Source organism: Sciurus vulgaris, assembly GCF_902686455.1.
Source record: "Sciurus vulgaris genome assembly, chromosome: X".
NCBI lineage: Eukaryota > Metazoa > Chordata > Mammalia > Rodentia > Sciuridae > Sciurus > Sciurus vulgaris.
In genome coordinates, this window is record NC_136471.1 from 30,771,643 (window position 1) to 30,789,614 (window position 17,972).

Sequence of the window (17,972 nt, forward strand, 5' to 3'; positions counted from 1 at the left end):
GAAATTCCAATATCAATTTTCATAGATATAAAATCTTTAAAAATGCATACAGAATCATAAAAACTCTTGAGTATTCATGTCAATTATATACAAAACTAACCAATCTGGAGGCATCCCACTACCTAAATTCAAGTGATTTTACTAAGTGGTAGCAATTAAAATTGCATGGTACTGAAATGAAAACATGCATATTGACCAATGTTAACAGATTAAAGAGCAAACAGCCCAGATGTGAACCCATGCAAACACGTTCAATTGCTTTTTTTTTTTAAATGTAGGAAGAAATTCTACATTTACAACAACAACAATAGAAATGAACACTATAAAAAGTGAAATAAGCCTAACACAAAAGGACAAATATTGCCCAGTGTCACTTAAATGTGGAATCTAAAACAATTAAACTCATAAAAGTTAAGAATAGAAAGGTAGTTACCAGGCCAGGCACAATAGAGCACGCCTGTATTCCCAGCAGCTCAGGAGGCTGAGGCAGGAGGATCACAAGTTCAAAGCCAACCTCAGCAACAGGGAAACACTAAGCAACTCAGTGAGACCTTGTCTCTAAATAAAATATAAAAAATAGGGCTGGGAATATGTTCAGTGGTTAAGTGCTCCTGGGTTTAATTCCCAGGTGGTTACCAGAGGCTTCTGAAAGGTGAGGAAAGTAGGGAGATGATAATCAAAAAGTACAAAGATTCAATTAGATAGAAGGAATAAAGTTTGGGTTTTTTTGACATCTGTTGTCCAGTGCAGTGAATACAGTTAATAGTTGAGTACTGCACATTTCAAAGTCATTGGGAGTTATTTAACATTCTCATTGCTGATGTCAAATGTTTAAGATGATGGATGTTTTTGTTGCATTGATTTGGTCATTTCACATTTTCTCAAAATATCAAATATATGTTACCCCATAAATATTTGTATCTAAGATTCACCAATATCTAATAATTCATTAACTATTTAATTATATTTATTTATAAATGCAAAGGGCCTAGTAAAGAATCCATATTATTAAATTATAATAATCAAGACAGTATGGTATTAGCATAAAGACCAACAAACACATTAATGGAATGTTATAGAAAGTACAGAAACACACACACACATAATTGAGCAACTGATTTACAAAAAAAAAAAACACACAAACATAATTTGACCAAAAGGAATGTTTTTTCAATGCTGTAGTAATTGGATATTCACATGTACAAAAATAAACCAAAATCCCACATACTATGTATAAAAATTAACTAAAAATGGATCACACAACTGAACACAAACCTTAAACTATGAAACTTCTAGAGGAAAATATAGGAGGAAAAGCAGAAAAAAGTACTAAAATTCATATGGAAATCAAAGGAAACAAATAGTTAAAGCATTCTTGATAAAGGAAAAAAAGCTGGAGGCATCACACTTCCTGACTTCAAAATATATTACAGTAATTACAATAGTATGGTACTGGTACAAAACAGATACATAAACTAGTGGAACAAAATAGAGATCCCAGAAACAAACTATACATTTGTTTGTTTTTCTTTCTTTTGGTACATGAGACTAAACCCAGAAGCACTTTACCACTGAGCTACATCCCCAGCTCTTTTTTATTTTGAGACAGGGTCTTGCTAAGTCACTTAGGGTCTTGCTAAATTGCTGAGGCTGGTCTCTTGAGATCCTCCTGCCTCAATGCAAGAAATATTGAGAGGTAAAGAGATTAGATTATGAGAGTCATAACCTAATCAGTACATCCTAGTTTGAATGGACTAAATAGGTAGTAACTATAGGCAAGTAGGGTGTAGCTAGATAAGTGAGATCACTGGGGGCATGCACTGGAAGATGCATCTTCCCTATGGCTCCTTCCCCACCACCCCTGATTCCTGCTTACTATGAGGTGAGCAGCTTTCCTCTACTGCCCTTCCATCATAGTGTTCTGCCTCATCTCAGGACCAAAGTGATGGAGACAGATGACCATGCACTGAAGCCATGAGCCTGAAATAAACTTTTCCTACTCTAATTTGGTCTTGCTGGATTATTTTCATCACAGAGATGATAATCTTACTAGCACAAATCCTTATCCTGGAACTTTTTGATAGATCCTGTTGCCTAGCACCATGATTTCCCACAAACACATTCTCATTTTTTTCTCTTCAATTTCTTTTGATGCCAACTGTTATTGCTATCCTATATGCTCTTCCTGGGATCTCCCAACTCAAATGGCTTTAATCACCATCCAATACATTGATGACTCTCAGATTTATAACTTTAGACCAATGAACTTCCACATTCCACACATGTACATCCAACTATTTCCTAAGTAATCACAGGAAAAAATAAAATTACATTGTTATCCCTTTCATTCCATAATCTTTATCCCACAGCATTGCTTCACTTAGAAAATGGCATCTATCATGTTGTCCAAGTCAGAAAGCAAGATTCATTTCTGTTTTTGTTCAATCTCTCACCCTCTGTCCTAGATGAGAAATCATCACATCTTGTGAACTGTAATTCAAAATGAATCCACTTTCAGTGCCACAAACTTGGTACATACTTTCATGCATAGACTTTCCTAAATGACTATGCTGCCTCTGATTTTGCGCCCCCCCCCACTCTGTCCTGCTATGTTGCACACAACCGTAAGAGTGATCTTTTAAAACATATATCTTTTCATGCTAATCATTACCCTGCTTAAAACTATGGATTGTTACTGTAATCAATATTAATTCTAATACATTCATTCATTGTCCTTGTTTAGCTTCTGATTTCCTCCTCTCTCATCCTTAACTTTAGCACTAAATTCTTATTTCCCACACATTCTATGCTTCTGTCACCTTCAAACATTTTCATACTTATTTCCTCCATAAAACAATATTAATTTCTCTATTTCTCTGTTAGTTAACTACTATTTATTCTTTATGTGTCATCTGCATGTTAACTACATCTAGGAATCTTCCCTGAAATCCAAGCTAACTGATATACATTTACTCTCCACTTACATATTATTCTGCTCATCTATCTTAGCTTTATCACACTACTCTTTAATTCCTTTACTTGTTTATATTCTACATTACACTGAAAACTCTTAAGATGATGTGGGCACCCTTAATTGTTCACCCTTAAATTGCTACAGTTTAAAACAAATACCTGACATATAGTATGTGCTTAATAACAATTTTCTGGTGAAAGGGAAGCGGAAAGGGAGAAAATTTCTGAAGAGCCAGTCTGGAAGAGTCACTCTCATGTTAACTGTTCATTAAATAAAACTAGCTCAGAGACAATACCCTTTTGCTTAAAATAATAGCTTTTTGGTTTTTTAACTATTTCTATTGAGAGAAGGAATAACACCACCTCATTCTCAACTTCTTACTTCTACATTCCCTAAATCCTGATTTTTTAAAAAAAATAAATTATGCCAATTACATGGCATTTAAAAATTCTGCAAAAAATAAATAAATAAAAATAAAAAAATAAAAATTCTGCCCAAAAATATAAGGTGTAGAATCCTCATTATCAATTGAAAGTTATGATTTTTTAAAAAGAAAGTCAAAACCTGATTACTAACAATATCATTAATCCCATATAAGAGGTCAGTTGTATGGAGACATGAGTAACATTACTAAGTAAACATCATATCTTACTAATTGGATCTTTATTAAATGGGCAATTCCAACTTCTTCCTGCACTGGTTTATTACACTTTTCAGGTTTTTAAATCATATTTTGCATAAACACACTGAATTCATGAGTCTTGCAGGTTAATTTTAAGTTGTTTCAAAAATTTCCTTTAATTCACTTTTTGAATTTAATACCATTAATTTTGTTTCAAAGATACTCATTAAAAGCACTAACTGGAAAACATGTTTATCCAAATCCATAAACAAATAATCAATTTTTCACTCTTCTTGAAATCATTTTCCAGGGTGTACTGCTAAGGATTTTCATTGTAATTGATTCTATACAGTCTTCATTGAACTATTTACACCAGATTATTCATGACCTTGGCTCCATTCCCCAATGCATCTTATTTCAGAAATTTTCATTTTCTTGGAAATGTGTTGAGAAGTTACTTTTCAGCATCCAAGCTGGAGAATAAACATTAATAACTCCAGGCAAGCAAGGAGACAGCTCAGCTCCCTGACTGATATCAGAAAACAGACATATTCCTGCTCCTTATTATATTATCTCAAAATCCTACGTTATCTGTATTAATGACCTGAGAAAAGAATGGGAAAAACAATATTTGCTACTTTGGACTTTTAAGATTAAAGTTCTCTCTAAAGAAAGTCAATTTAAATGATTGAAAATAGTAGAAAATCTTGTTAAACCACTACTTTGATTTCTTAATTTGTCCAGAGGACTAAAATAACCAGTTTCACTGAACTCTATCACTGAATTGACCAGTTTCTTACTGAAAGTTTAAGCAGTAAGACCACAAGATTTTTTAATCTACTTTAATGAATTGTTTCTGAGTAAACAAGCACTATCCAGTAGTTGATGTGATTGAATAGTCTGTACAATCCAACTATATCCATTATGAACACATTGTTTTAGGCAGAAATAACTAGAAAGGATTTATATATCTTCTTATTTACAATTAACTAACACACACACTGCTGGCATGTACAGGAATTTTCACATTAGAGTAACTTCAATCAGAAAAATGAGAATTTATACTCCATTTATGTATGATTTATCAAAATGCATAAATGCATTATACTGTCATGTATAACTAATTAGGAAAAATAAAATTTTTAAAAATAGAGTAACTTATGATTTTGCTCTTTCCCACCCCAATCTATCAAAAGCCACTGCTTTCTTGCCTGACCTGTCATATTCCTTTTATTTATGCTTAGAGGTTTCCTCAAATAGAATAATATACTGACTTAGATACATTAACAAATTTCATCAAAAGACTCTCCATTCTTTTGGGTAATAGTAATTCCAAGTATCCTATAAGATAGTAAGAATTTATACTTAGGTAGTATGATGGCAATAAATGGACACAGAAGCATTGAGAATTAGACTGAAACTCAATTCTAAGATTGGCTACAACTACAAAATGTTGAATAAGTGTAGTTTTTTCAAACATCTTTAATATGGGAATAACAATGATTTCATAGATATATTGTGAGAATTAAATAAAAGTATATGGCAAAAGGAAAGTGACCTAGCTTATGGCTCCTCCCTTCCCCTTCTATGTTTTTTATAAGTTCACTAAATAGATTTATAGATATAGAGTTTCTAAGCATTTTGTAAAGTAACATACATATCTTGCTTTTTCTGGATAGTAGAAATGGTGTTTTCCTACTAGTTGAGATTAAAACACCTACCTACATTTGAAAACATTGAAATATACACTCAATACAGCTTTGTTATTTGTCGAGGTTCTAGCAGTTAAAGTAACTTATTTTGCTCCTTGTGGCTCCTGTCCTTTCCTTTTACATTGAATAGTTCTGGCAGCATTGATGTTCTTTTGCAGTTCCAATCACCATGAAGGGGCAATTTAGAAGGTCTAATAAACAACCGTTCAGCCATTAGCCTTTAATTTTCATTCCTCTGTCTTCAGACAGTATCAACGGAAATCTCTGAATTGCTAGAGAAGGGAAAATATGAGAATATGTCTGTGGAAACTTAATTCTACAATTATGTAATCATGAGCCAAAACATCTAGAATCTAAAGAAGATTGATCTTTATACAAAGGTTTTGACTATATTCAATTTTGTAAATATGCTCAGAAAATTATAAGACCTATGCAAGCACAGGAGCATAAGACAAGCATAGGCCTTGTCATGAAAGAAAAAGGATTATTGTTGAGAGGCAATTTTCCATGGGTTTCTACTTTTCAGTACATCTTCTGATCAAAAAGCATTCTTTCCAGACAATATTTACAAGGAAGTTTGTACAGCAAACAGCTTTGGAAAATGGAAATACTGTCTTCTTCCAAGATATAGGCCAGATTTGTTTACTGTCTGGTATAATAAAGATAATGTCTCCCTCCAGTGCAAAGTGTTGGGAGGTTAAAATATTGCAGTTTCCTAAGCCCAGGGCTCCTCATCTGTGAAGTTCATTGATGCATATGCAGCAGCCACCTAAGCCATTTCACATTACTCCCATGGAACCTGAAGGGCAAAGAAAACAGATGTAAATACGATCATATTGCCTGCCAAGCCATGAGTAATAAAAGTCTTTTGTCTCTGACACAAAAATCTCATGTTTTCTGCCATAATATTATGGCACAAGAATTTGTAAACTTGCAAGCAGGATAAAATCTCAGACCTTTCAAGTTCTTAATTATAACACTGAACATTTGTGGATTTTCTATCCACTTCAGTCCACTTATTTGTTGTTTTGTTTTATTTTGGGTACCAGGGATTGAACTCAGGGGCACTGTACCACTGAGTCACATCCCCAGCCCTATTTTGTATTTTATTTAGAGACAGGGTCTCACTGAGTTGCTTAGTGCCTCGCTTTCACGGAGGCTGGCTTTGAACACACTATCCTCCTGCCTCAGTCTCCCAAGTCACTGGGATTACAGGATGTGCCACCATGCCTGGCCAATTCATTTATTTGTACAAGATAAATGTTAATCATAATTTATACATCCATTTCATAAAGATTAAGATTAAATTAGATAATTGTTTTGAAAGTTATTTGTAAACCATAAAGTACTGTGTGTATTGTATTGTATTTATCTTTGTCATCTCATTTTTAACTATTATTATAAATATTTTAATTTCCCTTGGTCCCTGACCCATTTCTCACTCCTCAAAGGCTGCTGAGTATCTTAAATTGCTACTGGACTTTTTAAAGTTATTCATTATTAATCTATTACTTTAATTACTTCATAGCTTCCAAAATAATCTCCACACCTCCATTTTGGACCAATAAAATTTATTTTCTACACTATAGTCAGAATCAATTTTACAAAACAAAATCTGATCATGTCCTATTCCTGCTTAAACTTTCAAAAGCTTCTCATGACCCTTAGGATAAGACTGAAACTCAAAGACTTGTTTATGAGATTTTTTGTGATCTGATGCCTACTTCTCTCCCCAGCCTTATATCTCCTATTCACAGATGTATATATATATATATATATATATATATATATATATATATGCAACTAATGCATTTAATTCCTTTCAGTTCCTTAAAAGTGCCATGTACTTTTCATTTCCGGAACTTCACATATGCTCTTGCATCTTCCTTGAACTCTTTCCCATCCTCTCAGCCCCTGTTCACTTATCTATATCCTGATATTCCATTGGGATTAACCTACAAAGAGAACACAGTGCTGGATTCTACTCTTAACACACATACACATACATCCTCCATAAGAAGTTAATTGCTCTGAATGCATGATAGTTGTTCCTTTCTCTCTTTTACTGGTGACTCCACTCATCACAAAGAAGTCTGATTTGTTTTCATAGTAGTAGCAGTGCTGCACCATTGCTATTTAGTAATTGCACTATGATACTATTCAACCAAAACTGATATCAAAGTGTGTTGAATCTGAAATCATAAGTTATAGCATCATTTAGGAGTGTTAGTTGCTCTTAGGGAGTCAAAGAAACAAAATTCTCTAAAAATGAACTTTTTGAAAAGTAAATGCCATAAACCCATTGGAGAAAGAAAGACTTTTCAACAACAGGATTTCCTCTTTGCTGACACTTTCTTAATGTCTTACTATTGTCCAAAAGTATACCACCCATGACATCAGCATTTTCAAGAAACCTTAACAAACAAGATTGTCTCTGTAGGAATCTTGAATAAGACAATTATTATATAACTCATATCTCAGCAGATAGGCTTTTTTCTTTCCTGTGAGCTTTGTAGTCAGACTGTAGTTGTTGAGAAAAGATAGCATAGCACTGCTCAAAATCTCTTCAATGCCTGCCAACTTCCCTCCAGCTAAATTCTCATTAAGAAAGGCCATATCAGTGGGTTCCATCACACAAGATGACCAACATTTCTTCAACCTAGATTATGGGCTGCAGTTACAAATTGTTTAATGAACCTGAGAATTCAGCACACAGCAAGGAGAAAGGTTTGGCTGGCAGACACTAACATTTCCTACTGAGCAAAAGAAAAAAAAACAGTATTTTTTCTTCAGAGGAGCACAATCTTAAATCCTAGAACCTCGTTTGACTACAAATCTAGACGTAGCAAAGAATTTATATAATTTCCAGGAATACTCACACCCTTCTGCAAAGCTGTTAAAACTCAAAATGATAAGGTGATGAAAGAAGAATAGAAATGCAAGTCATACATGGTATTGATTGTTTGCACTAATAATAGGGAGCACTGTTGCAGAAATTGTTTTTAATTCTACAGCTAATGCAATGAATATCCTAGCTATTTCAAGTGTATGCTCACCTACAAGTAAATATAAGTTAATATAAACTAACCACTCAGACATTTATTTATCATTATAAGTTTTTTTCCTTACCAAATGATCTCTGAGTAAATAAAATTGAATAAAATATGAGGCAGAAAGCTGTACCAAATTCATAATGGGAAAAAACAAAACTCTGGAAAATCAGAAGGTAATGAATCTCACCCCTTCACCAAATAATATAAAAAAATGCACCCCTGACCACAGGGGCCTGATCTTATTTTCAGTTTAAACTTTGAGAATCTCAAGCCAAATGTCATGAATTCAGCTTCATATGTCAGTCTTAAACGAACATTCCAGTTGGAATCTTTAGAACCCTTCACGTGTCTCAAAATGAAAGGAAGTTCAAACCAATATAGTTCTGACTAATTTACACTGATTCATCAAAATGTACTTCCTCTTACGGAACTTTATACACAAAGAGCACTTGGATTACATTGATAAGCAAAGTACATCATGTTTCTCTTTGTATAAACAGGAAATCCCATTTTACATGAATAAACAAACCATAGATGGTCTCGATGAGAGATGTTCTCAAGTTTAAGTAATACAAGCAATTTCATAACTGGTGTGATTTTTTAGAGATGTGCTGCAAATCTTTCTACCCCCATCTACTCTATACGCAGCATCATCTACTCTTACCACAACAGTACTCATTCAACCTAATAGGCCATAAATACTTACTTTTAAGTTGATACAATTATTTAAATTGGTCCTTTAATGTTGAATTTATTAGCTATCCTGTTATGACAGTTTTTAAATAAGTATTTTTGTACATAATTTTAGTTTTCATTTTTCTTTAAGTAATTAATTCTTTTTAAAGTATATTCTTTTTAATTGACAGAGCAATTGTACATATCTATGCATTATATTTTTTATTTAGCTTTTAATTTTTTTACAGACTGCATTTTGATTCATTGTACACAAATGGGGTACATCATTTCATTTCTATGGTTGTACACAATGCAGAGTCATACCATTTGTGTAATCATACATGTACATAGGGTAATGATGTCTGTCTCATTCCACCATTTTTCATACCCCCCCATTTCAATATATGTACAATGTTTAATGATCAGGTCAGGATAACTGACAATCTATAAACTCAAACGTGTCATTATTTTGTATTGGGAACATTCAAATTCATCTTGTTATGGTTTGGATGTGAGGTATCCCCCAAATGCTCACATGTGAGACAATGCAGGAAGGTTGAGAGAAGAAAAGATTGGGTTGTAAGAGTCTTAACCCAATCAGTGAATTAATTCCCTGAAAGGGATTAATTGAAGTGGTAGGTGTGGCTGGAGGAGATTGGAATTGGGGCGTAACTTTGAGGTATATATTTTGTATCTGGAGAGTGGAGTCTCTTTCTCTGTTTCCTGATCACTGTGATATGAGCTGCTTCCCTCCACCACCCTCTCCTGCCATGATGTTCTGCCTCACCCCAAACCCTGAGGAATGGAGCTGCCTTCTATGGACTAAGACCTCTGAAACCGTGAGCCCTCAAATAAACCTTTCCTCTATAATTGTGCTGATCAGATCATTTAGTCACAGCAGGGAAAAAGCAGACTAAAACATCTATCTACAAGCTATTTTGAAATATTCAATTAATCATTGTCAACCACAGTTATTCTACTGTGCTATAGAGCATTATAAGTCATTCCTCCTGTCCAACTGCACCCATACACTCAATAACCATCCTCTTTACAATTCCCTTTCCCTCACACCCTTCCCAGACTCCGGGAACCACTGTTCTATTTTTTCTTTCCATATGTAAGTGATAACATACAATGTTTGTCTTTTTGTTTCTGAGTTATTTCACTCAATGTCCTCCAGTTCCACTCCTGTTGCTGTAAATGACAGACATTCGTCTCTTTAATGGCTGAATAATATTTGTGCATAAGTACCACATTTTCCTTACCCATTCATCTACCGTGGGACACCTAGGTTGACGCCGTATCTTAGAAATTGTGAAAAGTGCTAAACTAAATGTGAATGTGCAGATGTTTCTTCAACACATTAATTTCAATTTCTTTGGATAAATACCCAGTACTGGAATTGCTGGATTATACTGTAGGTAGTCCTATCTCCAGTTTTTTGAGGAAACTCCATACTGTTTTGCACAGTGGCTGTAGTTATTTACGTTCCCACCAACAATGTATAAGAGTTGCCCTTTCTCCACATTCTCACACAGCATTTCTCATTTTTTATATTAAAGGTAATAGTGATTCTAGCTGGGGTAAGATGACATCTCATTGAAGTTTTGCTTTGATTTCCAAGATGATTAGTGATTTTGAACATTTCTTAATATACTTACTAGACATACATTTGTATATTCACTTTTGAAAAATATTTAAGTCATTCACCCATTTTTTAATTGAACCATTGAATTTTTGCTGCTGAGTTGGTTGAGTTCATTTTATATTCTTAAAACTAACCCCTTCTTGGATGAAGAGTTGGCAAATATATTCTCCACTTCTATAGATTAACTCTTCCTTCTGCTGTTACTTTTGGTGTGAGAAGCATTTATATTTTGGATATAACCACATTTATAATTTTTTGTTTTTGTTTGCTGTTCTTTGGGGGTCATATCTGAAAAATCGTTGCCTATATCAATGTTCTGAAGCATTTCTCTATTGTTGTTTTCTAGTTATTTCATAGTTTTAGGTTTTATATTTAATTCTTCAATCCATTTTGAATTGATTTTTGTACATGATGAGAGAGAGGGATATAGTTTTTTTGTTCTCCATAAGGGTACCCAGTATTTCCAGCATCATTTATTGAAGAGACTTTTTTCTCCAAAATAGGTTCTTTCTGTCCTTGTCAGAATCAGTTGACTATAAATACATGGATTTATTTCCAGATATTCCATTCTGTTCCCTTGGTCTATGTGTCTATTTTATGCCACTAAAATAATTTTTTGGTTACTATAGCTTTGTACTATGTTTTGAAATCAGGTATTGTAATGCCTCCAGCTTTGTTCTTTTTGTTCAGGATTGCTTTGGATATTTAGGGCCTTATGTGATTCCATGTAAATGTTAGCAGTATTTTTTTGTACTTCTGTGAAGAATGACAATGATATTTTGAAAGTAATTACACCAAATCTGTACAACCCTTTATTTCTTCTTTGCAGTAACTATTTTAGGTTACTTATTTTTAACAAACTATGTTATAGAAGTTTTTAAAATTATTTTTTTCACTGATATATGCCACATAAATATTGTACATATTAATGTGGTACCAAGTATAGTTTAAAACATGGATATATAATTTAGTTATAGTGTATTAAAAAGACTATTGGATTTTGTATGGTGATTTGGGATCCTGTAATTTTACTAAATTCATTTATCAAATCTACCAGATTTTTGGTGGAGTATTTGTGGTTTTTCTATAAGAAACATCACATCATCTGAAAACGGGGAAAATCTGACCTACTCCTTCCATATTTAATTGCCCTTATTTTTTTTGTATTGCTCTGCCTAAGACTTCTAATACTATACTGGCTAAGAGATGTGAAAATGTACATTTTTGTCTTGTTTACTGATCTTAGAGGAAACAATTTCAGTTTTTCCCATTCAGTATGATATAGGTTGCAGGTTTGTGACAAGTAGCCTTTATTGTGTTGTGGTACATTTTTTCTCTACCTAATTTTAGAAGGTTTTTTTTTTTTTAATTACATGAAGGGATATTGAATTCTGTCAAATGTCTTTTCTGCATCTACTGAGATGCTCATTTGCTTTTGCCCTTCATTCTGTTGTAACATGCACTATATTTATCACTTTGTATCTGCTGAACTATCCTTGAATCCCTGGAATAAAACTGACTTGGTTACCTTTTTTTGTTTTGTCTTGTTTTTTTTTATCCAGGGGGCTGCTGCATTCAATTTGGTAGTAATTTATCGAGAAATTTTACATGCATATACATCAGAGATATTGGTCTACAATTTTTTGTTGATACCTTGTCTAATTTTGGTATCAGTGTAATGCTGACTACATAGAATGAACTTGGAAGGGTTCTCTTTCACTGTTTCAGAATAGTTTGAGAATGACTGAAACTATTGTGAAATTCTGCAGTGAGGCCATCTGCTCATGATTTTTTTCATTAATGAGAAACTTTTTATTAGATTCAGTCTTGCCAGTCATTACTGATGTGCTCTAGGTTACTATGTCCTCATGGTTCAATTTTAGTAGGTAAAATATTATATCAATTCACCCACTTCTTCTAGGGTTTCCAATCTGTTGGCTTATAGTTGTTTTTAACTGTCCCTAATACTTTATATTTACTTTTCTATGGTAGCAGTTATAATGTCCCCTTTCATTCTCTGGTTTGCATCTTCTCTCCTTTTCTTAATTAAATTACCCAATGGTATGTCAATTGTGTTTATCTTTTCAAAAAAACAGCTCTTCATTTCATTGATCTTTTCTAATTTTTTTCTTTATTTTGTTAATTTCACCTCTGATCTTTGTGATTTACTTTCTTCTACTAATTTGGGGTTTGGTTGTTTCTAACTTTCACAGAGATTTGAATTGTATCATTAGATTGCTTATTTGAAGTCCTTTTTTATGTATGCACTTATTGCTTTAAAACTCCCTTTTCAATGGATGAGAAAATACAGACCTGTAACCACAACAATTCAGGAGGCTGAGGTAGGAGGATCACGAATTCAGGCCCATTCTCAGCAACTTTGTGAGATCACAAAAAAAAAGAGAGAAAATGGGCTGAGGATGTAAGTCTGGTAAAGCATCTCCCTGACATGTATGAGGCAATGGGTTCAATCCTCCATACTGCAAAAAAAAAAAAGCAAAAAACCCCTCTTAGTTGTACTTTTTTCTGTATGTCTAGTTAGTTTGGCTAAGGGTTTATTAATTTTAGTTATCTTTTCAACAAACCAACTTTTTGTTGCATTGGTACTTTGCATTTTTTATTGTCAATTTCATTAATTTTGGCCCTGATCTTAATTAATTCCTGGGTTTTATCTTTGGAATTAGGTTGTTCTTCTTTTTCTAGGGACTTGAGGTGTAATGTTAGATTATGTATTCTGAATCTATTTTATTTTATTTATTTTATTTTATTTTATTTTATATTTTATTTATTTGGTACCAGGGATTGAACACAGGGGTGCTTAACCACTAAGCCACATCCCCAGGTCTTTTTAAAAATATTTTATTTAGAGACAGGGTCTCATTAAGTTGCTTAGGGCCTCTCTAAGTTTCTGAGGCTGGCTTTGAATTCATGCTCCTCCTGCCTGAAACTCCCAAGCTGCTGGGATTACAGGCATGTGCCACCTCCTCCCAGCTCTATTTTTTAATGTAGGAACTCAGTGCTATAAATTTTCCTCTTAGAACTATCTTCATACCATACTGGAGCTTTTGATATGGTGGATCTCTATTCTAATTTGTTTCTAAGAATTTCTTATTTCTTCCCTGATTTTGTCTATCACTCCATTTATGTATGGTTTGTTAAAATGTATAAATGAATTCTACTGTCATGTACAACTAATTAGAATAAAGAAATTTAAATATTTGTATTATTTCACTTAACATCATAGTACCCAGTTCCATCCATTTACCAGCAAGTGTCATAATTTCATTCTTCTTTATGTCCAAGTAATACTCCCTTGTGTAAATGTATCACATTTTCTTTATCCATTCATCTTTTGGTTCCATAGCTTGGCTCTTGTGAATTGTGCTGCTATAAACACTTATGTGGCGGCATCACTATAGTACAATGATTTTAGATCTTTTGGATATATACCAAGGAGTGATATAACTGGGTCATATGGTGGTGCCATTCCTAGTCTCTTTGAAGAATGTCCATACTCCTTTCCAGAGTGTTTTTTACATTAATTTGCAATCCCAACAACAATGCATGAGTGTGCCTTTTTCCCCACATCCTCAGCAACATTATTATTTGTATTCTCGATTACTGTTGTTCTGACTAGAGTGAGTTAAAATCTCAATGTAGTTTTTTAAATAAGTCTGTTTTATTTGTTTACTTTTATGTGGTGCTAAGGATCAAACCTAGTACCTCACATGTCCTAGGAAAGCACTCTGCCACTGAGCCATAACCACAGCACCTCAATGAAATTTTGATGTGCATTCTTCTAATTGCTAGAGATGTGGAATATTTTTTCCATATATTTGTTGACCATTTGTATTTCTTTCTTTTTTTTTTTTTTGAGAAGTATGAAATAAGCCAGTCCCCAAAAAGTCAAAGGCCACATATTATCTCTGTTATGCATAACTAATCCAAAATAAGTGGGGGGGGGGATAAAAAAAGAAAGGGAAAAAGGAGAAGGAATTCATCAAAATAGAGAAAAGACCAGTAGACTATGAAGGGGATTGAGGAGGAGGGAGAAGGGACAGGAAAAGGAAAGAACAGTGGAATAATGCTTACCAAACTTGCCTATGTGCATGCATGGATGTGGCACAGTAAGTGCCTGCATCTGTAGGATCCCCAAGACACTAATAAAAAAAAAAAGTAAATTGTAAATGGACTGAAAAGGGATCACTGGAGTGGGGAGAGAGGAGTCAGGGTGCTGGGGACTGAATTGAAGTAGGTTGTGTTATAAGCTTTTGTGAGGTCCGAATATATTGAGTTGTTGTATTACAACTAAAATGAATTGTGTAAAAGGGTGTACTATTTAATGTCCAGGTGTCAAAATGGTTCCTGTTTTCTAACTTGTCAATTTCTAATTTCATTGCTTTATGATCTTATAGGATGGAAGGTATTATCTCCATATTTTTGTATTTGCATAGGCTTCCTCTGTGCCCTAAAATATAATCTTTTATAGAGAAAGTACCATGTACCTCTGAGGAAGAAAGTGAATTCAGTTGTTGATGGAGAAAATACTTTCTAGATGTCTGTTAAGTCTATCTGATTAATAGTGTTTATTAGTTCTGAAGAGTTTTTACTTAGTTTATGTTTGGATGAGCTAACTTAGAGAGGTGTGTTGAAATAACCTAGAATTATTATATTGTGGTCTGTTTGATTCTTTACAATGAGAAGGTTTTGTTTTATGTATGTATGTAGATGCATCAATGTTTGGGACATAGACATTTACAATCCTTATACTTGTTATTGGATGATTCCCTTAACCAGAGTGAAGTGACCTTCTTTGATTCTTTGGATAAATTTTGGCTTAAAATCTGCTTTGTTTGATATGAGAGTAACTATGCTTGCTTGCTTTCAGTCTCTATTTACATGGTATATCTTTGCCTGTGAGATGAGTCCCTTATTAATAATATATGGTTGGGTCTTGTTTTTTAAGACACTCTGCCAATCCATGTCCTCTGATTAGATAGTTTATAACATTTACATCCACTGTTATTATAGAGAGATGATTTTTATTTCATATCATTTTGATTTATTTCTACTTGATTCTCCCTTGATTTTTCTTATAGTGAAATTCATCCATATGCTGATTCTCATTTTTACTTTTAATTTCTTCTGCATGAAATATTACATTATGCTTTATAGTGCAAGCTTAGTGATTATGAATTCTTTTAGTTTCTGTTAATCATGGAAAGTTTTATTTCATCTTCAATCCTGAAGACTGGTTTTGCTAGACATAGTAATCTTGGTTGGCATCCATTTTCTTTCAGGTCTTGCTATATGTTATTCTACACCCTTTTAGGGTCTACATTGAGAAATTGGTTGAATTCTGAATTGTTTTTCCTCTAAATTTGACATGCTATTTTTCTTTTGTGCTTTTTAGTATTCTATCCTTATTTTATATATTAGGCATTTTAAATATAATGTATCATGGAGAGGATCTTTTTCTTATCTTGACTATTTGGGGTTCTAAATGCATCTCATATTTGGATTACCATCCTATTTCTAAGGTTTGGAAAATTTTCTGATATTATTTTATTGAGAACAATGCAGGATTTTAGTTTGTATTTTAGTGCCTTTGTCTACACCAATGACTGCTAGATTTGATGTTTTAATACTATCTTAAATTTCTTGAATATTCTGCATATGTTCTCTTAACATCTTTTCTACATTTCTGACTTTATTTTAAAGATTATAAACTGTGTCTTCAAGGTCTGAGAATCTGGATTCAAAGTGGCGTAATCCATTAGTGATGCCTTCCCTTGAATTTTTTTTTTTTTTTATTTCTTGAATCTTTCATTTCCAGGACTCCTGACTGGTTTCTGTTCAGAATCTCTTTATTTAAATGATCTTTCACTTCCTGTATTTCCTAAATTCATTTCTTATATCTTCTTTTAGTTCATTTAACATTTTAACTGTGAACTTTCTAAATCCTTTCTCTGATATTTCCTCCACAATGATGTCAAAGGGATCATTTTTTGAAATGTGGGCTGTTTGGGGTAGTTTATTCCCTTTCTTTTCATATTACCTGTATGCCTAACCATCGGCTGGGATGATTAATATTTCTACCTTTATGCAAGGGACTATTTTGTAAGCTTCTTTAAGTGGTCCAGTTTGGGCGAATATCCAGGTAAAGACACTTTCAATGTGTCTCCTCTTCTGATCTCAGTTATCAGTACCAATTTGAGAGAAGACACTAAGCCCTATTTACAATGATCACTTCAGAGCAAATCCATGTACTACTGATATGTTCTTTTTATGAAATCTATCTCTTTGTAGAATTATTTATCCATGTCATGAATTGTTTTCCTAATTTCAATGAAATATCTGTCTATATTCTCTTGTAGTTTATTGATTTCCCTTAAAACAATTCATTTGATTTTTTGTCAGGGAATTTTCCAATTCCTTTTTCTTTACAGACTATTGCTACATAGTTATTGTGTTCCTGTGGAGATATCATGTTTCCAGGTATTTTCACACTTCTCTGTCCTAAAATTGCTGTTTCTAGTGAGTCAGTGCTTTTTACCAATATTATAGGATGATTTTCAAACCAAATGATTTTGTGTTGGTGTTTCAATATGCTATAGTGTACTTGGCTTCTGGTGGGTACATTAGTGTAGTATCTGTGTAATTTCTTCAACTGCAATCAGTGTTGGAGCTACCTACAAGTGTCCCAGTGGCCTGGGTTATAGGACTTGTGAGATTGCACTGACAGCTGGGTACAGCTGCTTTATACAGGAGCTTGCCAAGCTCACTGGAAGCAGTGGGTATGGACCACTCAGGAAGGCTGTTCAGCTGATTCCTGGGATTGTGGGTAGGTGTGTGGGGATTCCAGGCTGCTTCTCAGGATCCTCAGTGCGCCAAGCTGCTCAGGGATAGTTGCCATGCTGCTTCCCAGGCCTAAGGTTGTACTGATTGAGCTACTCCATTCCTTCTAGAGCAGCAGAAGGACGAGTGGGGACCCTGGGCCCAACAGTGGATAGGCAGGTCACCTGGCCATCTCAAGGGTAGCAGAGAAATCTGTAGGATGGCCTGAATTGTTCTTAGGGTTAAGGGTGTAATAACAGGGTTGCCTAAAGATTACTGGGGCAGCGAAAGGGAAAAGAAGAGATGCCCAACACTTTTATTTGGACTCTGAAGATCAAGCTGATCAAGGGGGACAGCCCAGTTTATTCATGGGGCTGTAGAAGAGTGGGCAGTGCCTCCTGGCTGTATAATAGGGATAAGTCTACAGAGCTGCTGAAGGTAGTTGCCAGGC